Source organism: Brienomyrus brachyistius, chromosome 2 (genome assembly GCF_023856365.1).
Source record: "Brienomyrus brachyistius isolate T26 chromosome 2, BBRACH_0.4, whole genome shotgun sequence".
NCBI classification, from domain to species: Eukaryota; Metazoa; Chordata; class Actinopteri; order Osteoglossiformes; family Mormyridae; genus Brienomyrus; species Brienomyrus brachyistius.
Genome location: NC_064534.1, coordinates 41,896,123 through 41,920,956, shown reverse-complemented (window position 1 = coordinate 41,920,956; position 24,834 = coordinate 41,896,123). Strand labels below are relative to the sequence as shown.

Sequence of the window (24,834 nt, the reverse complement as noted above, 5' to 3'; positions counted from 1 at the left end):
CTTTATGAATGAGAGAAAAATATATATATATATAAAATAGTAAAATGGAAGGGGAGTGATAGATTTAAATTAATCGTGAAGTGGAGCGCCCCCTGTATAAAGTAAAAGTGAGAAAAGCTTACAGCACCTGGTATTCCTAGGTGGTCTCCCATCCAAGTAGTAACGAGACCCTACTCTGCTTAGCTTCCAAGATCAGACGAGATCAGGCGTGTTCAGTGTGGTATGGCCGTAAGCGAGAGACGCTACCAAAAACAGCCCTTTTGCATTACACGCGTCTATACATGCCAGTTACTCCCATTGGATCCTACTCCTGTTTTTTTTTTTTTTATCTGACTCACACTGCAGCCCCACCATCCAATCGGCAGCGCCGGACCCACACCAAACATTCACCAAACTACTCAGCCGGCAGCCTACCACAATTATTCCATTCTTTCCGGAACCGCACACTTCCTTCTCTTTAACTCCTTTTCACTACCGCACAGGTTAATCGCCGCATGTCCCCCGCCGGCAAACATTACTCCTTTGCCTACCGCATGCAGGCTTCTCTTAACGACCCTCTGTTATCAACTCCGCTAACAGCCACAAAATCTCCGCTGCACGAAGCCCACTGGTAGCTGCTGAATAACATGCTTCCCCAAAACATCGCGCTGTCAGAACACTGGGAGCTACACACACCAACAAGTCCATACTGCAGGCTGCAGCCAGAACAATTTTCTACATTGAAACATCGACGGCCTCATCTCTCTAAAAATTCACCAGACCGCTTCTACCACCAGCAAAGAAGTTTCCATCCCTAATTCCTCTGTGATTCCCACTAACCTAAACATTAAGTTGGCATTGAAGGGCGTGAATTACCCCGGCCAACCTACTCTTTTAAATACAGCTTTTAGCAAGTTTTGAAAGGAGGAGAAGAGCAGATAATACGCCAATAATATCGAGTCTTCTGTGGCGAAGTGGTTTTTGCATAGAAAACAAAGCGGTGAGTTGAAGAGGAATTATATCAGTACTTTGTTTAAAACTATGTGTAAAAAGCTGTCTCTTTATCATTAACAATAAGTTGTAAAACGTGAATGGGGAGTGACAGTCTTCAAGTTTGTGAGAAGATCGCGCCCTGGTGGAATAAAGGCACGAACAGCTTACAGCACCAAGAATTACCAGGAAGTATTTAGAGTAAAACGGTTTCTAAAAGCTGCCTTTATGAATGAGAGAAAAAAAAATATATATATATAAAATAGTAAAATGGAAGGGGAGTGATAGATTTAAATTAATCGTGAAGTGGAGCGCCCCCTGTATAAAGTAAAAGTGAGAAAAGCTTACAGCACCTGGTATTCCCAGGAGGTCTCCCATCCAAGTACTAACCACACCCTACCCTGCTTAGCTTCCAAGATCAGATGAGATCAGGCGTGTTCAGGGTGGTATGGCCGTAAGCAAGAGATGCTGCCAAAAACAGCCCTTTTGCATTACACGCGTCTATACATGCCAGTTAGTCCCATTGGATCCTATTCCTGTATTTTTTTTTTTTTTATCTGACTCACACTGCAGCCCCACCATCCAATCGGCAGCGCCGGACCCACACCAAACATTCACCAAACTACTCAGCCGGCAGCCTACCACAATTATTCCATTCTTTCCGCATCCGCACACTTCCTTCTTTTTAACTCCTTTTCACTACCGCACAGGTTAATCGCCGCACGTCCCCCGCCAGCAAACATTACTCCTTTGCCTACTGCATGTAGGCTTCTCTTAACGACCCTCTGTTATCAACTCCGCTAACAGCCACAAAATCTCCGCCGCACGAAGCCCACTGGTAGCTGCTGAATCACATGCTTCCCCAAAACGTCGCGCTGTCAGAACACTGGGAGCTACACACACCAACAAGTCCATACTGCAGGCTGCAGCCAGAACTATTTTCTACATTCAAACATCGACGGCCTCTTCTCTCTAAAAATTCACCAGACCGCTTCTACCACCAGCAAAGAAGTTTCCATCCCTAATTCCTCTGTGATTCCCACTAACCTAAACATTAAGCTGGCATTGAAGGGTGTGAATTACCCCGGCCAATCTGTTCTTTTAAATACAGCTTTTAGCAAGTTTTGAAAGGAGAAGAGCAAAACTTGCTATGCCAATAATATCGAGTCTTCTGTGGCGAAGTGGTTTTTGCATAGAAAACAAAGCGGTCAGTTGAAGAGGAATAATATCAGTACTTTGTTTAAAACTGTGTGTAAAAAGCTGTCTCTTTATCATTAACAATAAGTTGTAAAACGTGAATGGGGAGTGACAGTCTTCAAGTTTGTGAGAAGATCGCGCCCTGGTGGAATAAAGGCACGAACAGCTTACAGCACCTAGAATTACCAGGAAGTATTTAGAGTAAAACGGTTTCTAAAAGCTGCCTTTATGAATGAGAGAAAAAAAAAAATATATATATAAAATAGTAAAATGGAAGGGGAGTGATAGATTTAAATTAATCGTGAAGTGGAGCGCCCCCTGTATAAAGTAAAAGTGAGAAAAGCTTACAGCACCTGGTATTCCCAGGTGGTCTCCCATCCAAGTACTAACCAGACCCTACCCTGTTCAGCTTACAAGATCAGACGAGATCGGGCGTGTTCAGGGTGGTATGGCCGTAAGCGAGAGATGCTACCAAAAACAGCTCTTTTGCATTACACGCGTCTATACATGCCAGTTAGTCCCATTGGATCCTACTCCTGGTCTTTTTTTTTTTATCTGACTCACACTGCAGCCCCACCATCCAATCGGCAGCGCCGGACCCACACCAAACATTCACCAAACTACTCAGCCGGCAGCCTACCACAATTATTCCATTCTTTCCGCATCCGCACACTTCCTTCTTTTTAACTCCTTTTCACTACCGCACAGGGTTAATCGCCGCACGTCCCCCGCCGGCAAACATTTCTCCTTTGCCTACTGCATGTAGGCTTCTCTTAACGACCCTCTGTTATCAACTCCGCTAACAGCCACAAAATCTCCGCCGCACGAAGCCCACTGGTAGCTGCTGAATCACATGTGTAGGATCACACATGCACATATCACAAAGCTTAAATTCCAGGTGGCCTGAGACAAGGCCTACCCTGGTACGAGAAGGCACACATCGACCTAGGCCCCAAAGGGGGGTTTGTGACCCCACACACATAGATAACCAGGGAGGCCAGCACTCCAACTTTTATTGCCCAAAGCTTTAACAACCTACAGAGAGCAGAGTGGATCCCCAGGGACAGGGGCCCCTCGACTTGGCACACAACCCCATCCCCCGACGTCTTGCCTTACATACCACTCACCCAGCACCCCACAGAAAGTTTCTTTTAAGTTTGGCTTTTGTATATCTGTATATGTATTTACTCTTGACTACTAGTCTTAATATACAGATATGTACAGGTTATGTTCGAATGTGTCTTAACTTTTGGAGATTCTTTTTCTTTGTTTGACAAACCTTCTCCCCCCCCCTTTTCTTTGCCACATTCCTCGGCAACCCTTATCTGATCTTTGTATTCTACCATGCCTATCTAAGGGTAAGATGTGCTTATGACATGAGAATATGTCATATAATGTCTGTATAAAGGGTAATATCTGTTGAGGTACAACCTAAACCACCTGTACCATATACTGGTGTGAGTAATAGAACATAACATAATAGCATAATATAAGTAATCATTAATTAATCATCACAGATGGTATTTGGTGTGAACCGCTAGGCTGGTACGGCATGTTTGGTATCAAACCGAAGGAAAATCACTCCAGTTTCCAAATCTGGTCAATGGTTACCACAAAAGTGGACATATCAAAAGTTACACCAGCCTAATGAAAATCACAATTACCAGAGAAGTCAGTCTGGTCATAAATCCCAAAAGGACTGATACCGACCCCCTTCCGAAAGCCCGCCAAATGGATGGTCAGCCATTGGTCCAGGACTCGAATTCCTGGTCACTCCTAATCACGAACCTTATGCTATAAAACCTGGCACCTCAGAACAAAGAGGAGAAAGGCGGAGAAAAAGAGAAGAACACGGAGAAACAAGCAGCGTTCTTAAAGCCCGTCGGTGAAGACCCAAAGAACTGCAACTCAGCCCAAGCTTCACCAGAAGAAAGAACCGGAGGGACTCCACTCCAACAACCGCTGCAAACACCGCGCCTCCCTGAGAGCCATCACCCATCAGCTCATCAGCCACTGCAACCAACTGCAAAGACCTCCCTCTTTCCTGCATCCAAGTAAACCAACTTCCTTTCCTTTCTAACAACCTAAACTGTCCTATTCATCTGCTATATTCCTTTAGGTTTATATTCCTACAAACTGCTTGCTTTGCAGAACAGTTTTCCCTTTTCAGGTTAATCATTTTAAATCTGGTCATTGCATTTTCATGATTACATCGTTTGTGTCTATTCCGTTATTTCATGTTTATTGTTTGTTAGGTGTAATGTCTGTCTTATGTTAGTTGTAGGAATAAATGCATGTCTTTTTACACAACTTCAGCCTCCGTCATTGAGTGCTCACAATAGTCCCTGCCTCTGTGCGATCTGGCTACTACGCTCTGAAACCTCTAAACTCGCCTGAAATATCGCGAGACTCTCTCTCATCGGCCGTGAGGGGAGCTTCGCTACCGATCGTTTACATTACCTGGTGACGCAGCTCGCTGGACGAGCCCACTAACCCAGCTTATTAAGCGATACTGGTTATTAATGAGTCCCATTTAAGTCTCACATTAACAGATATCGGGGATTCACAATTGAGTTTGGAGGAGCCGACCATTCGGCATAACAATTGGTTAATAATCAGCATTAAATAATAATTAATTAAAAGTTAATTAATTTCAAAACATATTGGAGGAGATATTAAAATTTACCTGAGCTAATAATTCCTACACATGCTTCCCCAAAACGTCGCGCTGTCAGAACACTGGGAGCTACACACACCAACAAGTCCATACTGCAGGCTGCAGCCAGAACTATTTTCTACATTCAAACATCGACGGCCTCTTCTCTCTAAAAATTCACCAGACCGCTTCTACCACCAGCAAAGAAGTTTCCATCCCTAATTCCTCTGTGATTCCCACTAACCTAAACATTAAGCTGGCATTGAAGGGTGTGAATTACCCCGGCCAATCTGTTCTTTTAAATACAGCTTTTAGCAAGTTTTGAAAGGAGAAGAGCAGAACTTGCTATGCCAATAATATCGAGTCTTCTGTGGCGAAGTGGTTTTTGCATAGAAAACAAAGCGGTCAGTTGAAGAGGAATAATATCAGTACTTTGTTTAAAACTGTGTGTAAAAAGCTGTCTCTTTATCATTAACAATAAGTTGTAAAACGTGAATGGGGAGTGACAGTCTTCAAGTTTGTGAGAAGATCGCGCCCTGGTGGAATAAAGGCACGAACAGCTTACAGCACCTAGAATTACCAGGAAGTATTTAGAGTAAAACGGTGTGTAAAAGCTGCCTTTATGAATGAGAGAAAAATATATATATATATAAAATAGTAAAATGGAAGGGGAGTGATAGATTTAAATTAATCGTGAAGTGGAGCGCCCCCTGTATAAAGTAAAAGTGAGAAAAGCTTGCAGCACCTGGTATTCCCAGGTGGTCTCCCATCCAAGTACTAACCAGAACCTAACTTGCTTAGCTTCCGAGATCAGATGAGATCGGGCGTGTTCAGGGTAGTATGGCCGCAAGCGAAAGATGCTACTAAAAACAGCCCTTTTGCATTACACGCGTCTATACATGCCAGTTAGTCCCATTGGATCCTACTCCTGTTTTTTTTTTTTTTTATCTGACTCACACTGCAGCCCCACCATCCAATCGGCAGCGCCGGACCCACACCAAACATTCACCAAACTACTCAGCCGGCAGCCTACCACAATTATTCCATTCTTTCCGCATCCGCACACTTCCTTCTTTTTAACTCCTTTTCACTACCGCACAGGTTAATCGCCGCACGTCCCCCGCCGGCAAACATTACTCCTTTGCCTACTGCATGCAGGCTTCTCTTAACGACCCTCTGTTATCAACTCCGCTAACAGCCACAAAATCTCCGCCGCACGAAGCCCACTGGTAGCTGCTGAATCACATGCTTCCCCAAAACGTCGCGCTGTCAGAACACTGGTAGCTACACACACCAAGTCCATACTGCAGGCTGCAGCCAGAACAATTTTCTACATTCAAACATCGACGGCCTCTTCTCTCTAAAAATTCACCAGACCGCTTCTACCACCAGCAAAGAAGTTTCCATCCCTAATTCCTCTGTGATTCCCACTAACCTAAACATTAAGCTGGCATTGAAGGGTGTGAATTACCCCGGCCAATCTGTTCTTTTAAATACAGCTTTTAGCAAGTTTTGAAAGGAGAAGAGCAGAACTTGCTATGCCAATAATATCGAGTCTTCTGTGGCGAAGTGGTTTTTGCATAGAAAACAAAGCGGTCAGTTGAAGAGGAATAATATCAGTACTTTGTTTAAAACTGTGTGTAAAAAGCTGTCTCTTTATCATTAACAATAAGTTGTAAAACGTGAATGGGGAGTGACAGTCTTCAAGTTTGTGAGAAGATCGCGCCCTGGTGGAATAAAGGCACGAACAGCTTACAGCACCTAGAATTACCAGGAAGTATTTAGAGTAAAACGGTTTCTAAAAGCTGCCTTTATGAATGAGAGAAAAAAAAATATATATATATAAAATAGTAAAATGGAAGGGGAGTGATAGATTTAAATTAATCGTGAAGTGGAGCGCCCCCTGTATAAAGTAAAAGTGAGAAAAGCTTACAGCACCTGGTATTCCCAGGTGGTCTCCCATCCAAGTACTAACCACACCCTACCCTGCTTGGCTTCCGAGATCAGACGAGATCGGGCGTGTTCAGGGTGGTATGGCCGTGAGCGAGAAAAACTACCAAAAACAGCCCTTTTGCATTACACGCCTCTATACATGCCAGTTAGTCCCATTGGATCCTACTCCTGTTTTTTTTTTTTTTATCTGACTCACACTGCAGCCCCACCATCCAATCGGCAGCGCCGGACCCACACCAAACATTCACCAAACTACTCAGCCGGCAGCCTACCACAATTATTCCATTCTTTCCGCATCCGCACACTTCCTTCTTTTTAACTCCTTTTCACTACCGCACAGGTTAATCGCCGCACGTCCCCCGCCAGCAAACATTACTCCTTTGCCTACTGCATGTAGGCTTCTCTTAACGACCCTCTGTTATCAACTCCGCTAACAGCCACAAAATCTCCGCTGCACAAAGCCCACTGGTAGCTGCTGAATCACATGCTTCCCCAAAACGTCGCGCTGTCAGAACACTGGGAGCTACACACACCAACAAGTCCATACTGCAGGCTGCAGCCAGAACTATTTTCTACATTCAAACATCGACGGCCTCTTCTCTCTAAAAATTCACCAGACCGCTTCTACCACCAGCAAAGAAGTTTCCATCCCTAATTCCTCTGTGATTCCCACTAACCTAAACATTAAGCTGGCATTGAAGGGTGTGAATTACCCCGGCCAATCTGTTCTTTTAAATACAGCTTTTAGCAAGTTTTGAAAGGAGAAGAGCAGAACTTGCTATGCCAATAATATCGAGTCTTCTGTGGCGAAGTGGTTTTTGCATAGAAAACAAAGCGGTCAGTTGAAGAGGAATAATATCAGTACTTTGTTTAAAACTGTGTGTAAAAAGCTGTCTCTTTATCATTAACAATAAGTTGTAAAACGTGAATGGGGAGTGACAGTCTTCAAGTTTGTGAGAAGATCGCGCCCTGGTGGAATAAAGGCACGAACAGCTTACAGCACCTAGAATTACCAGGAAGTATTTAGAGTAAAACGGTTTCTAAAAGCTGCCTTTATGAATGAGAGAAAAAAATATATATATATATATAAAATAGTAAAATGGAAGGGGAGTGATAGATTTAAATTAATCGTGAAGTGGAGCGCCCCCTGTATAAAGTAAAAGTGAGAAAAGCTTACAGCACCTGGTATTCCCAGGAGGTCTCCCATCCAAGTACTAACCAGACCCTAACCTGTTTAGCTTCCAAGATCAGATGAGATCGGGCGTGTTCAGGGTGGTATGGCCGTAAGCGAGAGACGCTACCAAAAACAGCCCTTTTGCATTACACGCGTCTATACATGCCAGTTAGTCCCATTGGATCCTACTCCTGGTTTTTTTTTTTTTTATCTGACTCACACTGCAGCCCCACCATCCAATCGGCAGCGCCGGACCCACACCAAACATTCACCAAACTACTCAGCCGGCAGCCTACCACAATTATTCCATTCTTTCCGCATCCGCACACTTCCTTCTTTTTAACTCCTTTTCACTACCGCACAGGTTAATCGCCGCACGTCCCCCGCCGGCAAACATTACTCCTTTGTCTACTGCATGTAGGCTTCTCTTAACGACCCTCTGTTATCAACTCCGCTAACAGCCACAAAATCTCCGCCGCACGAAGCCCACTGGTAGCTGCTGAATCACATGCTTCCCCAAAACGTCGCGCTGTCAGAACACTGGGAGCTACACACACCAACAAGTCCATACTGCAGGCTGCAGCCAGAACAATTTTCTACATTCAAACATCGACGGCCTCTTCTCTCTAAAAATTCACCAGACCGCTTATACCACCAGCAAAGAAGTTTCCATCCCTAATTCCTCTGTGATTCCCACTAACCTAAATATTAAGCTGGCATTGAAGGGTGTGAATTACCCCGGCCAATCTGTTCTTTTAAATACAGCTTTTAGCAAGTTTTGAAAGGAGAAGAGCAGAACTTGCTATGCCAATAATATCGAGTCTTCTGTGGCGAAGTGGTTTTTGCATAGAAAACAAAGCGGTCAGTTGAAGAGGAATAATATCAGTACTTTGTTTAAAACTGTGTGTAAAAAGCTGTCTCTTTATCATTAACAATAAGTTGTAAAACGTGAATGGGGAGTGACAGTCTTCAAGTTGGTGAGAAGATCGCGCCCTGGTGGAATAAAGGCACGAACAGCTTACAGCACCTAGAATTACCAGGCAGTATTTAGAGTAAAACGGTTTCTAAAAGCTGCCTTTATGAATGAGAGAAAAAAGAAATATATAATATAGTAAAATGGAAGGGGAGTGATAGATTTAAATTAATCGTGAAGTGGAGCGCCCCCTGTATAAAGTAAAAGTGAGAAAAGCTTACAGCACCTGGTATTCCCAGGTGGTCTCCCATTCAAGTACTAACCAGACCCTACCCTGCTTAGCTTCCGAGATCAGACGAGATCGGGTGCGTTCAGGGTGGTATGGCCGTAAGCGAGAGACGCTACCAAAAATAGCCCTTTTGCATTACACGCGTCTATACATACCAGTTAGTCCCATTGGATCCTACTCCTGTTTTGTTTTTTTTTATCTGACTCACACTGCAGCACCACCATCCAATCGGCAGTGCCGGACCCACACCAAACATTCACCAAACTACTCATCCGGCAGCCTACCACAATTATTCCATTCTTTCCGCATCCGCACACTTCCTTCTCTTTAACTCATTTTCACTACCGCACAGGTTAATCGCTGCACGTCCCCCGCCGGCAAACATTACTCCTTTGCCTACCTCTTGCAGGCTTCTCTTAACAACCCTCTGTTATCAACTCCGCTAACAGCCACAAAATCTCTGCCGCACGAAGCCCACTGGTAGCTGTTGAATCACATGCTTCCCCAAAATGTCGCGCTGTCAGAACACTGGGAGCTACACACACCAACAAGTCCATACTGCAGGCTGCAGCCAGAACTATTTTCTACATTCAAACATCGACGGCCTCTTCTCTCTAAAAATTCACCAGACCGCTTCTACCACCAGCAAAGAAGTTTCCATCCCTAATTCCTCTGTGATTCCCACTAACCTAAACATTAAGCTGGCATTGAAGGGTGTGAATTACCCCGGCCAATCTGTTCTTTTAAATACAGCTTTTAGCAAGTTTTGAAAGGAGAAGAGCAGAACTTGCTATGCCAATAATATCGAGTCTTCTGTGGCGAAGTGGTTTTTGCATAGAAAACAAAGCGGTCAGTTGAAGAGGAATAATATCAGTACTTTGTTTAAAACTGTGTGTAAAAAGCTGTCTCTTTATCATTAACAATAAGTTGTAAAACGTGAATGTGGAGTGACAGTCTTCAAGTTTGTCAGAAGATCGCGCCCTGGTGGAATAAAGGCACGAACAGCTTACAGCACCTAGAATTACCAGGCAGTATTTAGAGTAAAACGGTGTGTAAAGGCTGCCTTTATGAATGAGAGAAAAAATATATATATATAAAATAGTAAAATGGAAGGGGAGTGATAGATTTAAATTAATCGTGAAGTGGAGCGCCCCCTGTATAAAGTAAAAGTGAGAACAGCTTACAGCACGTGGTATTCACAGGCAGTCTCCCATCCAAGTACTAACCAGACCCTACCCCACTTAGCTTCCGAGATCAGACGAGATCAGGCGTGTTCAGGGTGGTATGGCCGTAAGCAAGAGATGCTGCCAAAAACAGCCCTTTTGCATTACACGCGTCTATACATGCCAGTTAGTCCCATTGGATCCTACTCCTGGTTTTTTTTTTTTATCTGACTCACACTGCAGCCCCACCATCCAATCGGCAGCGCCGGACCCACACCAAACATTCACCAAACTACTCAGCCGGCAGCCTACCACAATTATTCCATTCTTTCCGCATCCGCACACTTCCTTCTCTTTAAGTCCTTTTCACTACCGCACAGGTTAATCGCCGCACGTCCCCCGCCGGCAAACATTACTCCTTTGCCTACTGCATGTAGGCTTCTCTTAACGACCCTCTGTTATCAACTCCGCTAACAGCCACAAAATCTCCGCCGCACGAAGCCCACTGGTAGCTGCTGAATCACATGCTTCCCCAAAACGTCGCGCTGTCAGAACACTGGGAGCTACACACACCAACAAGTCCATACTGCAGGCTGCAGCCAGAACAATTTTCTACATTCAAACATCGACGGCCTCTACTCTCTAAAAATTCACCAGACCGCTTCTACCACCAGCAAAGAAGTTTCCATCCCTAATTCCTCTGTGATTCCCACTAACCTAAATATTAAGCTGGCATTGAAGGGTGTGAATTACCCCGGCCAATCTGTTCTTTTAAATACAGCTTTTAGCAAGTTTTGAAAGGAGAAGAGCAGAACTTGCTATGCCAATAATATCGAGTCTTCTGTGGCGAAGTGGTTTTTGCATAGAAAACAAAGCGGTCAGTTGAAGAGGAATAATATCAGTACTTTGTTTAAAACTGTGTGTAAAAAGCTGTCTCTTTATCATTAACAATAAGTTGTAAAACGTGAATGGGGAGTGACAGTCTTCAAGTTGGTGAGAAGATCGCGCCCTGGTGGAATAAAGGCACGAACAGCTTACAGCACCTAGAATTACCAGGAAGTATTTAGAGTAAAACGGCTTCTAAAAGCTGCCTTTATGAATGAGAGAAAAAAATATATATATATATAAAATAGTAAAATGGAAGGGGAGTGATAGATTTAATTAATCGTGAAGTGGAGCGCCCCCTGTATAAAGTAAAAGTGAGAAAAGCTTACAGCACCTGGTATTCCCAGGTGGTCTCCCATCCAAGTACTAACCAGACCCTACCCTGCTTGGCTTCCGAGATCAGACGAGATCGGGCGTGTTCAGGGTGGTATGGCCGTAAGCGAGAGATGGTACCAAAAACAGCCCTTTTGCATTACACGCGTCTATACATGCCAGTTAGTCCCATTGGATCCTACTCCTGGTTTTTTTTTTTTTTATCTGACTCACACTGCAGCCCCACCATCCAATCGGCAGCGCCGGACCCACACCAAACATTCACCAAACTACTCAGCCGGCAGCCTACCACAATTATTCCATTCTTTCCGCATCCGCACACTTCCTTCTTGTTAACTCCTTTTCACTACCGCACAGGTTAATCGCCGCACGTCCCCCGCCGGCAAACATTACTCCTTTGCCTACTGCATGTAGGCTTCTTTTAACGACCCTCTGTTATCAACTCCGCTAACAGCCACAAAATCTCCGCCGCACGAAGCCCACTGGTAGCTGCTGAATCACATGCTTCCCCAAAACGTCGCGCTGTCAGAACACTGGGAGCTACACAGACCAACAAGTCCATACTGCAGGCTGCAGCCAGAACAATTTTCTACATTCAAACATCGACGGCCTCTTCTCTCTAAAAATTCACCAGACCGCTTCTACCACCAGCAAAGAAGTTTCCATCCCTAATTCCTCTGTGATTCCCACTAACCTAAACATTAAGCTGGCATTGAAGGGTGTGAATTACCCCGGCCAATCTGTTCTTTTAAATACAGCTTTTAGCAAGTTTTGAAAGGAGAAGAGCAGAACTTGCTATGCCAATAATATCGAGTCTTCTGTGGCGAAGTGGTTTTTGCATAGAAAACAAAGCGGTCAGTTGAAGAGGAATAATATCAGTACTTTGTTTAAAACTGTGTGTAAAAAGATGTCTCTTTATCATTAACAATAAGTTGTAAAACGTGAATGGGGAGTGACAGTCTTCAAGTTTGTGAGAAGATCGCGCCCTGGTGGAATAAAGGCACGAACAGCTTACAGCACCTAGAATTACCAGGAAGTATTTAGAGTAAAACGGTGTGTAAAAGCTGCCTTTATGAATGAGAGAAAAATATATATATATATAAAATAGTAAAATGGAAGGGGAGTGATAGATTTAAATTAATCGTGAAGTGGAGCGCCCCCTGTATAAAGTAAAAGTGAGAAAAGCTTGCAGCACCTGGTATTCCCAGGTGGTCTCCCATCCAAGTACTAACCAGAACCTAACTTGCTTAGCTTCCGAGATCAGACGAGATCGGGCGTGTTCAGGGTAGTATGGCCGTAAGCGAAAGATGCTACTAAAAACAGCCCTTTTGCATTACACGCGTCTATACATGCCAGTTAGTCCCATTGGATCCTACTCCTGTTTTTTTTTTTTTTTATCTGACTCACACTGCAGCCCCACCATCCAATCGGCAGCGCCGGACCCACACCAAACATTCACCAAACTACTCAGCCGGCAGCCTACCACAATTATTCCATTCTTTCCGCATCCGCACACTTCCTTCTTTTTAACTCCTTTTCACTACCGCACAGGTTAATCGCCGCACGTCCCCCGCCGGCAAACATTACTCCTTTGTCTACTGCATGTAGGCTTCTCTTAACGACCCTCTGTTATCAACTCCGCTAACAGCCACAAAATCTCCGCCGCACGAAGCCCACTGGTAGCTGCTGAATCACATGCTTCCCCAAAACGTCGCGCTGTCAGAACACTGGGAGCTACACACACCAACAAGTCCATACTGCAGGCTGCAGCCAGAACAATTTTCTACATTCAAACATCGACGGCCTCTTCTCTCTAAAAATTCACCAGACCGCTTATACCACCAGCAAAGAAGTTTCCATCCCTAATTCCTCTGTGATTCCCACTAACCTAAATATTAAGCTGGCATTGAAGGGTGTGAATTACCCCGGCCAATCTGTTCTTTTAAATACAGCTTTTAGCAAGTTTTGAAAGGAGAAGAGCAGAACTTGCTATGCCAATAATATCGAGTCTTCTGTGGCGAAGTGGTTTTTGCATAGAAAACAAAGCGGTCAGTTGAAGAGGAATAATATCAGTACTTTGTTTAAAACTGTGTGTAAAAAGCTGTCTCTTTATCATTAACAATAAGTTGTAAAACGTGAATGGGGAGTGACAGTCTTCAAGTTGGTGAGAAGATCGCGCCCTGGTGGAATAAAGGCACGAACAGCTTACAGCACCTAGAATTACCAGGCAGTATTTAGAGTAAAACGGTTTCTAAAAGCTGCCTTTATGAATGAGAGAAAAAAGAAATATATAATATAGTAAAATGGAAGGGGAGTGATAGATTTAAATTAATCGTGAAGTGGAGCGCCCCCTGTATAAAGTAAAAGTGAGAAAAGCTTACAGCACCTGGTATTCCCAGGTGGTCTCCCATTCAAGTACTAACCAGACCCTACCCTGCTTAGCTTCCGAGATCAGACGAGATCGGGTGCGTTCAGGGTGGTATGGCCGTAAGCGAGAGACGCTACCAAAAATAGCCCTTTTGCATTACACGCGTCTATACATACCAGTTAGTCCCATTGGATCCTACTCCTGTTTTTTTTTTTTTTTATCTGACTCACACTGCAGCACCACCATCCAATCGGCAGTGCCGGACCCACACCAAACATTCACCAAACTACTCATCCGGCAGCCTACCACAATTATTCCATTCTTTCCGCATCCGCACACTTCCTTCTCTTTAACTCCTTTTCACTACCGCACAGGTTAATTGCTGCACGTCCCCCGCCGGCAAACATTACTCCTTTGCCTACCTCTTGCAGGCTTCTCTTAACAACCCTCTGTTATCAACTCCGCTAACAGCCACAAAATCTCTGCCGCACGAAGCCCACTGGTAGCTGTTGAATCACATGCTTCCCCAAAATGTCGCGCTGTCAGAACACTGGGAGCTACACACACCAACAAGTCCATACTGCAGGCTGCAGCCAGAACAATTTTCTACATTCAAACATCGACGGCCTCTTCTCTCTAAAAATTCACCAGACCGCTTCTACCACCAGCAAAGAAGTTTCCATCCCTAATTCCTCTGTGATTCCCACTAACCTAAACATTAAGCTGGCATTGAAGGGTGTGAATTACCCCGGCCAATCTGTTCTTTTAAATACAGCTTTTAGCAAGTTTTGAAAGGAGAAGAGCAGAACTTGCTATGCCAATAATATCGAGTCTTCTGTGGCGAAGTGGTTTTTGCATAGAAAACAAAGCGGTCAGTTGAAGAGGAATAATATCAGTACTTTGTTTAAAACTGTGTGTAAAAAGCTGTCTCTTTATCATTAACAATAAGTTGTAAAACGTGAATGTGGAGTGACAGTCTTCAAGTTTGTCAGAAGATCGCGCCCTGGTGGAATAAAGGCACGAACAGCTTACAGCACCTAGAATTACCAGGCAGTATTTAGAGTAAAACGGTGTGTAAAGGCTGCCTTTATGAATGAGAGAAAAAATATATATATATAAAATAGTAAAATGGAAGGGGAGTGATAGATTTAAATTAATCGTGAAGTGGAGCGCCCCCTGTATAAAGTAAAAGTGAGAACAGCTTACAGCACGTGGTATTCACAGGCAGTCTCCCATCCAAGTACTAACCAGACCCTACCCCACTTAGCTTCCGAGATCAGACGAGATCAGGCGTGTTCAGGGTGGTATGGCCGTAAGCAAGAGATGCTGCCAAAAACAGCCCTTTTGCATTACACGCGTCTATACATGCCAGTTAGTCCCATTGGATCCTACTCCTGGTTTTTTTTTTTTATCTGACTCACACTGCAGCCCCACCATCCAATCGGCAGCGCCGGACCCACACCAAACATTCACCAAACTACTCAGCCGGCAGCCTACCACAATTATTCCATTCTTTCCGCATCCGCACACTTCCTTATCTTTAAGTCCTTTTCACTACCGCACAGGTTAATCGCCGCACGTCCCCCGCCGGCAAACATTACTCCTTTGCCTACTGCATGTAGGCTTCTCTTAACGACCCTCTGTTATCAACTCCGCTAACAGCCACAAAATCTCCGCCGCACGAAGCCCACTGGTAGCTGCTGAATCACATGCTTCCCCAAAACGTCGCGCTGTCAGAACACTGGGAGCTACACACACCAACAAGTCCATACTGCAGGCTGCAGCCAGAACAATTTTCTACATTCAAACATCGACGGCCTCTTCTCTCTAAAAATTCACCAGACCGCTTCTACCACCAGCAAAGAAGTTTCCATCCCTAATTCCTCTGTGATTCCCACTAACCTAAATATTAAGCTGGCATTGAAGGGTGTGAATTACCCCGGCCAATCTGTTCTTTTAAATACAGCTTTTAGCAAGTTTTGAAAGGAGAAGAGCAGAACTTGCTATGCCAATAATATCGAGTCTTCTGTGGCGAAGTGGTTTTTGCATAGAAAACAAAGCGGTCAGTTGAAGAGGAATAATATCAGTACTTTGTTTAAAACTGTGTGTAAAAAGCTGTCTCTTTATCATTAACAATAAGTTGTAAAACGTGAATGGGGAGTGACAGTCTTCAAGTTGGTGAGAAGATCGCGCCCTGGTGGAATAAAGGCACGAACAGCTTACAGCACCTAGAATTACCAGGAAGTATTTAGAGTAAAACGGCTTCTAAAAGCTGCCTTTATGAATGAGAGAAAAAAAAATATATATATATAAAATAGTAAAATGGAAGGGGAGTGATAGATTTAAATTAATCGTGAAGTGGAGCGCCCCCTGTATAAAGTAAAAGTGAGAAAAGCTTACAGCACCTGGTATTCCCAGGTGGTCTCCCATCCAAGTACTAACCAGACCCTACCCTGCTTGGCTTCCGAGATCAGATGAGATCGGGCGTGTTCAGGGTGGTATGGCCGTAAGCGAGAGAAACTACCAAAAACAGCCCTTTTGCATTACACGCGTCTATACATGCCAGTTAGTCCCATTGGATCCTACTCCTGGTTTTTTTTTTTTTTATCTGACTCACACTGCAGCCCCACCATCCAATCGGCAGCGCCGGACCCACACCAAACATTCACCAAACTACTCAGCCGGCAGCCTACCACAATTATTCCATTCTTTCCGCATCCGCACACTTCCTTCTTGTTAACACCTTTTCACTACCGCACAGGTTAATCGCCGCACGTCCCCCGCCGGCAAACATTACTCCTTTGCCTACTGCATGTAGGCTTCTCTTAACGACCCTCTGTTATCAACTCCGCTAACAGCCACAAAATCTCCGCCGCACGAAGCCCACTGGTAGCTGCTGAATCACATGCTTCCCCAAAACGTCGCGCTGTCAGAACACTGGGAGCTACACACACCAACAAGTCCATACTGCAGGCTGCAGCCAGAACAATTTTCTACATTCAAACATCGACGGCCTCTTCTCTCTAAAAATTCACCAGACCGCTTCTACCACCAGCAAAGAAGTTTCCATCCCTAATTCCTCTGTGATTCCCACTAACCTAAACATTAAGCTGGCATTGAAGGGTGTGAATTACCCCGGCCAATCTGTTCTTTTAAATACAGCTTTTAGCAAGTTTTGAAAGGAGAAGAGCAGAACTTGCTATGCCAATAATATCGAGTCTTCTGTGGCGAAGTGGTTTTTGCATAGAAAACAAAGCGGTCAGTTGAAGAGGAATAATATCAGTACTTTCTTTAAAACTGTGTGTAAAAAGCTGTCTCTTTATCATTAACAATAAGTTGTAAAACGTGAATGGGGAGTGACAGTCTTCAAGTTGGTGAGAAGATCGCGTCCTGGTGGAATAAAGGCACGAACAGCTTACAGCACCTAGAATTACCAGGAAGTATTTAGAGTAAAACGGTTTCTAAAAGCTGCCTTTATGAATGAGAGAAAAAAAAATATATATATATATAAAATAGTAAAATGGAAGGGGAGTGATAGATTTAAATTAATCGTGAAGTGGAGCGCCCCCTGTATAAAGTAAAAGTGAGAGAAGCTTACAGCACCTGGTATTCCCAGGTGGTCTCCCATCCAAGTACTAACCAGACCCTACACTGCTTGGCTTCCGAGATCAGACGAGATCGGGCGTGTTCAGGGTGGTATGGCCGTAAGCGAGAGATGGTACCAAAAACAGCCCTTTTGCATTACACGCGTCTATACATGCCAGTTAGTCCCATTGGATCCTACTCCTGGTTTTTTTTTTTTTTATCTGACTCACACTGCAGCCCCACCATCCAATCGGCAGCGCCGGACCCACACCAAACATTCACCAAACTACTCAGCCGGCAGCCTACCACAATTATTCCATTCTTTCCGCATCCGCACACTTCCTTCTTGTTAACTCCTTTTCACTACCGCACAGGTTAATCGCCGCACGTCCCCCGCCGGCAAACATTACTCCTTTGCCTACTGCATGTAGGCTTCTCTTAACGACCCTCTGTTATCAACTCCGCTAACAGCCACAAAATCTCCGCCGCACGAAGCCCACTGGTAGCTGCTGAATCACATGCTTCCCCAAAACGTCGCACTGTCAGAACACTGGGAGCTACACACACCAACAAGTCCATACTGCAGGCTGCAGCCAGAACAATTTTCTACATTCAAACATCGACGGCCTCTTCTCTCTAAAAATTCACCAGACCGCTTCTACCACCAGCAAAGAAGTTTCCATCCCTAATTCCTCTGTGATTCCCACTAACCTAAACATTAAGCTGGCATTGAAGGGTGTGAATTACCCCGGCCAATCTGTTCTTTTAAATACAGCTTTTAGCAAGTTTTGAAAGGAGAAGAGCAGAACTTGCTATGCCAATAATATCGAGTCTTCTGTGGCGAAGTGGTTTTTGCATAGAAAACAAAGCGGTCAGTTGAAGAGGAATAATATCAGTACTTTCTTTAAAACTGTGTGTAAAAAGCTGTCTCTTTATCATTAACAATAAGTTGTAAAACGTGAATGGGGAGTGACAGTCTTCAAGTTTGTGAGAAGATCGCGCCCTGGTGGAATAAAGGCACGAACAGCTTACAGCACCTAGAATTACCAGGAAGTATTTAGAGTAAAATGGTTTCTAAAAGCTGCCTTTATGAATGAGAGAAAAATATATATATATATAAATATATATATATATAAAATAGTAAAAAGGAAGGGGAGTGATAGATTTAAATTAATCGTGAAGTGGAGCACCCCCTGTATAAAGTAAAAGTGAGAAAAGCTTACAGCACCTGGTATTCCCAGGTGGTCTCCCATCCAAGTACTAACCAGACCCTACCCTGCTTAGCTTCCAAGATCAGATGAGATCGGGCGTGTTCAGGGTGGTATGGCCGTAAGCAAGAGATGCTACCAAAAACAGCCCTTTTGCATTACACGCGTCTATACATGCCAGGTAGTCCCATTGGATCCTACTCCTGGTTTTTTTTTTTTTTTATCTGACTCACACTGCAGCCCCACCATCCAATCGGCAGCGCCGGACCCACACCAAACATTCACCAAACTACTCAGCCGGCAGCCTACCACAATTATTCCATTCTTTCCGCATCCGCACACTTCCTTCTTTTTAACTCCTTTTCACTACCGCACAGGTTAATCGCCGCACGTCCCCCGCCGGCAAACATTACTCCTTTGCCTACTGCATGTAGGCTTCTCTTAACGACCCTCTGTTATCAACTCCGCTAACAGCCACAAAATCTCCGCCGCACGAAGCCCACTGGTAGCTGCTGAATCACATGCTTCCCCAAAACGTCGCGCTGTCAGAACACTGGGAGCTACACTCACCAACAAGTCCATACTGCAGGCTGCAGCCAGAACAATTTTCTACATTCAAACATCGACGGCCTCTTCTCTCTAAAAATTCACCAGACCGCTTCTACCACCAGCAAAGAAGTTTCCATCCCTAATTCCTCTGTGATTCCCACTAACCTAAATATTAAGCTGGCATTGAAGGGTGTGAATTACCCCGGCCAATCTGTTCTTTTAAATACAGCTTTTAGCAAGTTTTGAAAGGAGAAGAGCAGAACTTGCTATGCCAATAATATCGAGTCTTCTGTGGCGAAGTGGTTTTTGCATAGAAAACAAAGCGGTCAGTTGAAGAGGAATAATATCAGTACTTTGTTTAAAACTGTGTGTAAAAAGCTGTCTCTTTATCATTAACAATAAGTTGTAAAACGTGAATGGGGAGTGACAGTCTTCAAGTTTGTGAGAAGATCGCGCCCTGGTGGAATAAAGGCACGAACAGCTTACAGCACCTAGAATTACCAGGAAGTATTTAAAGTAAAATGGTGTGTAAAAGCTGCCTTTATGAATGAGAGAAAAATATATATATATATATAAAATAGTAAAATGGAAGGGGAGTGATAGATTTAAATTAATTGTGAAGTGGAGCGCCCCCTGTATAAAGTAAAAGTGAGAAAAGCTTACAGCACCTGGAATTCCCAGGAGGTCTCCCATCCAAGTACTAACCAGACCCTACCCTGCTTGGCTTCCGAGATCGGATGAGATCGGGCGTGTTCAGGGTGGTATGGCCATAAGCGAGAGACGTGACCAAAAACAGCCCTTTTGCATTACACGCATCTATACATGCCAGTTAGTCCCATTGGATCATACTCCTGGTTTTTTTTTTTTTTTTATCTGACTCACACTGCAGCACCACCATCCAATCGGCAGCGCCGGACCCACACCAAACATTCACCAAACTACTCAGCCGGCAGCCTACCACAATTATTCCATTCTTTCCGCATCCGCACACTTCCTTCTTTTTAACTCCTTTTCACTACCGCACAGGATAATCGCCGCACGTCCCCCGCCGGCAAACATTACTCCTTTGCCTACTGCATGCAGGCTTCTCTTAACGACCCTCTGTTATCAACTCCGCTAACAGCCACAAAATCTCTGCCGCACGAAGCCCACTGGTAGCTGCTGAATCACATGCTTCCCCAAAACGTCGCGCTGTCAGAACACTGGGAGCTACACACACCAACAAGTCCATACTGCAGGCTGCAGCCAGAACTATTTTCTACATTCAAACATCGACGGCCTCTTCTCTCTAAAAATTCACCAGACCGCTTCTACCACCAGCAAAGAAGTTTCCATCCCTAATTCCTCTGTGATTCCCACTAACCTAAACATTAAGGTGGCATTGAAGGGTGTGAATTACCCCAGCCAATCTGTTCTTTTAAATACAGCTTTTAGCAAGTTTTGAAAGGAGAAGAGCAGAACTTGCTATGCCAATAATATCGAGTCTTCTGTGGCGAAGTGGTTTTTGCATAGAAAACAAAGCGGTCAGTTGAAGAGGAATAATATCAGTACTTTGTTTAAAACTGTGTGTAAAAAGCTGTCTCTTTATCATTAACAATAAGTTGTAAAACGTGAATGGGGAGTGACAGTCTTCAAGTTTGTGAGAAGATCGCGCCCTGGTGGAATAAAGGCACGAACAGCTTACAGCACCTAGAATTACCAGGAAGTATTTAAAGTAAAATGGTGTGTAAAAGCTGCCTTTATGAATGAGAGAAAAATATATATATATATAAAATAGTAAAATGGAAGGGGAGTGATAGATTTCAATTAATCGTGAAGTGGAGCGCCCCCTGTATAAAGTAAAAGTGAGAAAAGCTTACAGCACCTGGTATTCGCAGGAGGTCTCCCATCCAAGTACTAACCAGACCCTACCCTGCTTGGCTTCCGAGATCGGATGAGATCGGGCGTGTTCAGGGTGGTATGGCCATAAGCGAGAGATGCGACCAAAAACAGCCCTTTTGCATTACACACGTCTATACATGCCAGTTAGTCCCATTGGATCCTACTCCTGGTTTTTTTTTTTTTTATCTGACTCACACTGCAGCACCACCATCCAATCGGCAGCACCGGACCCACACCAAACATTCACGAAACTACTCAGCCGGCAGCCTACCACAATTATTCCATTCTTTCCGCATCCGCACACTTCCTTCTTTTTAACTCCTTTTCACTACCGCACAGGTTAATCGCCGCACGTCCCCCGCCGGCAAACATTACTCCTTTGCCTACTGCATGCAGGCTTCTCTTAACGACCCTCTGTTATCAACTCCGCTAACAGCCACAAAATCTCCGCCGCACGAAGCCCACTGGTAGCTGCTGAATCACATGCTTCCCCAAAACGTCGCGCTGTCAGAACACTGGGAGCTACACACACCAACAAGTCCATACTGCAGGCTGCAGCCAGAACTATTTTCTACATTCAAACATCGACGGCCTCTTCTCTCTAAAAATTCACCAGACCGCTTCTACCACCAGCAAAGAAGTTTCCATCCCTAATTCCTCTGTGATTCCCACTAACCTAAACATTAAGCTGGTATTGAAGGGTGTGAATTACCCCGGCCAATCTGTTCTTTTAAATACAGCTTTTAGCAAGTTTTGAAAGGAGAAGAGCAGAACTTGCTATGCCAATAATATCGAGTCTTCTGTGGCGAAGTGGTTTTTGCATAGAAAACAAAGCGGTCAGTTGAAGAGGAATAATATCAGTACTTTGTTTAAAACTGTGTGTAAAAAGCTGTCTCTTTATCATTAACAATAAGTTGTAAAACGTGAATGGGGAGAAACAGTCTTCAAGTTTGTGAGAAGATCGCGCCCTGCTGGAATAAAGGCACGAACAGCTTACAGCACCTAGAATTACCAGGAAGTATTTGGAGTAAAACGGTGTGTAAAAGCTGCCTTTATGAATGAGAGAAATATATATATATATATAAAATAGTAAAATGGAAGGGGAGTGATAGATTTAAATTAATCGTGAAGTGGAGCGCCCCCTGTATAAAGTAAAAGTGAGAAAAGCTTACAGCACCAGGTATTTCCAGGAGGTCTCCCATCCAAGTACTAACCAGACCCTACCCTGCTTGGCTTCCGAGATCAGATGAGATCGGGCGTGTTCAGGGTGGTATGGCCATAAGCGAGAGATGCGACCAAAAACAGCCCTTTTGCATTACACGCGTCTATACATGCCAGTCAGTCCCATTGGATCCTACTCCTGGTTTTTTTTTTTTTTATCTGACTCACACTGCAGCACCACCATCCAATCGGCAGCGCCGGACCCACACCAAACATTCACCAAACTACTCAGCCGGCAGCCTACCACAATTATTCCATTCTTTCCGCATCCGCACACTTCCTTCTTTTTAACTCCTTTTCACTACCGCACAGGTTAATCGCCGCACGTCCCCCGCCGGCAAACATTACTCCTTTGCCTACTGCATGCAGGCTTCTCTTAACGACCCTCTGTTATCAACTCCGCTAACAGCCACAAAATCTCCGCCGCACGAAGCCCACTGGTAGCTGCTGAATCACATGCTTCCCCAAAACGTCGCGCTGTCAGAACACTGGGAGCTACACACACCAACAAGTCCATACTGCAGGCTGCAGCCAGAACTATTTTCTACATTCAAACATCGACGGCCTCTTCTCTCTAAAAATTCACGAGACCGCTTCTACCACCAGCAAAGAAGTTTCCATCCCTAATTCCTCTGTGATTCCCACTAACCTAAACATTAAGCTGGCATTGAAGGGTGTGAATTACCCCGGCCAATCTGTTCTTTTAAATACAGCTTTTAGCAAGTTTTGAAAGGAAAAGAGCAGAACTTGCTATGCCAATAATATCGAGTCTTCTGTGGCGAAGTGGTTTTTGCATAGAAAACAAAGCGGTCAGTTGAAGAGGAATAATATCAGTACTTTGTTTAAAACTGTGAGTAAAAAGCTGTCTCATTATCATTAACAATAAGTTGTAAAACGTGAATGGGGAGTGACAGTCTTCAAGTTTGTGAGAAGATCGCGCCCTGGAGAAATAAAGGCACGAACAGCTTACAGCACCTAGAATTACCAGGAAGTATTTAAAGTAAAATGGTGTGTAAAAGCTGCCTTTATGAATGAGAGAAAAATATAAATATATATAAAATAGTAAAATGGAAGGGGAGTGATAGATTTAAATTAATCGTGAAGTGGAGCGCCCCCTGTATAAAGTAAAAGTGAGAAAAGCTTACAGCACCTGGTATTCCCAGGAGGTCTCCCATCCAAGTACTAACCAGACCCTACCCTGCTTGGCTTCTGAGATCAGATGAGATCGGGCGTGTTCAGGGTGGTATGGCCATAAGCGAGAGACGCTACCAAAAACAGCCCTTTTGCATTACACGCGTCTATACATGCCAGTTAGTCCCATTGGATCATACTCCTGTTTTTTTTATTTTTTTTATCTGACTCACACTGCAGCACCACCATCCAATCGGCAGCGCCGGACCCACACCAAACATTCACCAAACTACTCAGCCGGCAGCCTACCACAATTATTCCATTCTTTCCGCATCCGCACACTTCCTTCTTTTTAACTCCTTTTCACTACCGCACAGGTTAATCGCCGCACGTCCCCCGCCGGCAAACATTACTCCTTTGCCTGCTGCATGCAGGCTTCTCTTAACGACCCTCTGTTATCAACTCCGCTAACAGCCACAAAATCTCCGCCGCACGAAGCCCACTGGTAGCTGCTGAATCACATGCTTCCCCAAAACGTCGCGCTGTCAGAACACTGGGAGCTACACACACCAACAAGTCCATACTGCAGGCTGCAGCCAGAACTATTTTCTACATTCAAACATCGACGGCCTCTTCTCTCTAAAAATTCACCAGACCGCTTCTACCACCAGCAAAGAAGTTTCCATCCCTAATTCCTCTGTGATTCCCACTAACCTAAACATTAAGCTGGCATTGAAGGGTGTGAATTACCCCGGCCAATCTGTTCTTTTAAATACAGCTTTTAGCAAGTTTTGAAAGGTGAAGAGCAGAACTTGCTATGCCAATAATATCGAGTTTTCTGTGGCGAAGTGGTTTTTGCATAGAAAACAAAGCGGTCAGTTGAAGAGGAATAATATCAGTACTTTCTTTAAAACTGTGTGTAAAATGCTGTCTCTTTATCATTAACAATAAGTTGTAAAACGTGAATGGGGAGTGACAGTCTTCAAGTTTGTGAGAAGATCGCGCCCTGGTGGAATAAAGGCACGAACAGCTTACAGCACCTAGAATTACCAGGAAGTATTTGGAGTAAAACGGTGTGTAAAAGCTGCCTTTATGAATGAGAGAAATATATATATATATATATATAAAATAGTAAAATGGAAGGGGAGTGATAGATTTAAATTAATCGTGAAGTGGAGCGCCCCCTGTATAAAGTAAAAGTGAGAAAAGCTTACAGCACCTGGTATTCCCAGGAGGTCTCCCATCCAAGTACTAACCAGACCCTACCCTGCTTGGCTTCCGAGATCGGATCAGATCGGGCGTGTTCAGGGTGGTATGGCCATAAGCGAGAGATGCGACCAAAAACAGCCCTGTTGCATT

At 44.3% G+C, this 24,834-nt stretch overlaps 16 non-coding genes and 4 pseudogenes across 16 annotated transcripts; all 20 read right to left on the bottom strand.

Annotated features, from left to right (window-relative positions):
• Positions 1–115: 115 nt before the first annotated feature.
• LOC125731888 (5S ribosomal RNA) lies at positions 116–234 on the bottom strand (annotated as a pseudogene).
• Positions 235–1,310: 1,076 nt separating this feature from the next.
• LOC125736132 (5S ribosomal RNA) lies at positions 1,311–1,429 on the bottom strand. The gene has a single exon (XR_007395415.1). It is a non-coding gene; the product is annotated as a 5S ribosomal RNA (ribosomal RNA).
• Positions 1,430–2,507: 1,078 nt separating this feature from the next.
• LOC125730915 (5S ribosomal RNA) lies at positions 2,508–2,626 on the bottom strand. Its single transcript, XR_007391208.1, has one exon. It is a non-coding gene; the product is annotated as a 5S ribosomal RNA (ribosomal RNA).
• Positions 2,627–5,555: 2,929 nt separating this feature from the next.
• LOC125737045 (5S ribosomal RNA) lies at positions 5,556–5,674 on the bottom strand. Its single transcript, XR_007396311.1, has one exon. It is a non-coding gene; the product is annotated as a 5S ribosomal RNA (ribosomal RNA).
• Positions 5,675–6,748: 1,074 nt separating this feature from the next.
• Positions 6,749–6,867, bottom strand: LOC125736699 (5S ribosomal RNA). Its single transcript, XR_007395973.1, has one exon. It is a non-coding gene; the product is annotated as a 5S ribosomal RNA (ribosomal RNA).
• Positions 6,868–7,945: 1,078 nt separating this feature from the next.
• Positions 7,946–8,064, bottom strand: LOC125735531 (5S ribosomal RNA). Its single transcript, XR_007394826.1, has one exon. It is a non-coding gene; the product is annotated as a 5S ribosomal RNA (ribosomal RNA).
• A 1,072-nt stretch (positions 8,065–9,136) lies between these two features.
• Positions 9,137–9,255, bottom strand: LOC125734092 (5S ribosomal RNA). The gene has a single exon (XR_007393417.1). It is a non-coding gene; the product is annotated as a 5S ribosomal RNA (ribosomal RNA).
• Positions 9,256–10,328: 1,073 nt separating this feature from the next.
• On the bottom strand, positions 10,329–10,447 carry LOC125731375 (5S ribosomal RNA; annotated as a pseudogene).
• A 1,074-nt stretch (positions 10,448–11,521) lies between these two features.
• LOC125733000 (5S ribosomal RNA) lies at positions 11,522–11,640 on the bottom strand. The gene has a single exon (XR_007392359.1). It is a non-coding gene; the product is annotated as a 5S ribosomal RNA (ribosomal RNA).
• Positions 11,641–12,715: 1,075 nt separating this feature from the next.
• LOC125731539 (5S ribosomal RNA) lies at positions 12,716–12,834 on the bottom strand (annotated as a pseudogene).
• A 1,072-nt stretch (positions 12,835–13,906) lies between these two features.
• Positions 13,907–14,025, bottom strand: LOC125734080 (5S ribosomal RNA). Its single transcript, XR_007393406.1, has one exon. It is a non-coding gene; the product is annotated as a 5S ribosomal RNA (ribosomal RNA).
• A 1,074-nt stretch (positions 14,026–15,099) lies between these two features.
• Positions 15,100–15,218, bottom strand: LOC125731374 (5S ribosomal RNA; annotated as a pseudogene).
• A 1,075-nt stretch (positions 15,219–16,293) lies between these two features.
• LOC125732123 (5S ribosomal RNA) lies at positions 16,294–16,412 on the bottom strand. The gene has a single exon (XR_007391693.1). It is a non-coding gene; the product is annotated as a 5S ribosomal RNA (ribosomal RNA).
• Positions 16,413–17,491: 1,079 nt separating this feature from the next.
• On the bottom strand, positions 17,492–17,610 carry LOC125734953 (5S ribosomal RNA). Its single transcript, XR_007394254.1, has one exon. It is a non-coding gene; the product is annotated as a 5S ribosomal RNA (ribosomal RNA).
• A 1,091-nt stretch (positions 17,611–18,701) lies between these two features.
• LOC125732919 (5S ribosomal RNA) lies at positions 18,702–18,820 on the bottom strand. Its single transcript, XR_007392282.1, has one exon. It is a non-coding gene; the product is annotated as a 5S ribosomal RNA (ribosomal RNA).
• Positions 18,821–19,898: 1,078 nt separating this feature from the next.
• LOC125732832 (5S ribosomal RNA) lies at positions 19,899–20,017 on the bottom strand. Its single transcript, XR_007392198.1, has one exon. It is a non-coding gene; the product is annotated as a 5S ribosomal RNA (ribosomal RNA).
• Positions 20,018–21,094: 1,077 nt separating this feature from the next.
• Positions 21,095–21,213, bottom strand: LOC125733737 (5S ribosomal RNA). Its single transcript, XR_007393074.1, has one exon. It is a non-coding gene; the product is annotated as a 5S ribosomal RNA (ribosomal RNA).
• Positions 21,214–22,288: 1,075 nt separating this feature from the next.
• On the bottom strand, positions 22,289–22,407 carry LOC125734805 (5S ribosomal RNA). The gene has a single exon (XR_007394108.1). It is a non-coding gene; the product is annotated as a 5S ribosomal RNA (ribosomal RNA).
• A 1,075-nt stretch (positions 22,408–23,482) lies between these two features.
• LOC125735000 (5S ribosomal RNA) lies at positions 23,483–23,601 on the bottom strand. The gene has a single exon (XR_007394301.1). It is a non-coding gene; the product is annotated as a 5S ribosomal RNA (ribosomal RNA).
• Positions 23,602–24,682: 1,081 nt separating this feature from the next.
• Positions 24,683–24,801, bottom strand: LOC125734845 (5S ribosomal RNA). The gene has a single exon (XR_007394148.1). It is a non-coding gene; the product is annotated as a 5S ribosomal RNA (ribosomal RNA).
• Between the last annotated feature and the right edge of the window lie 33 nt (positions 24,802–24,834).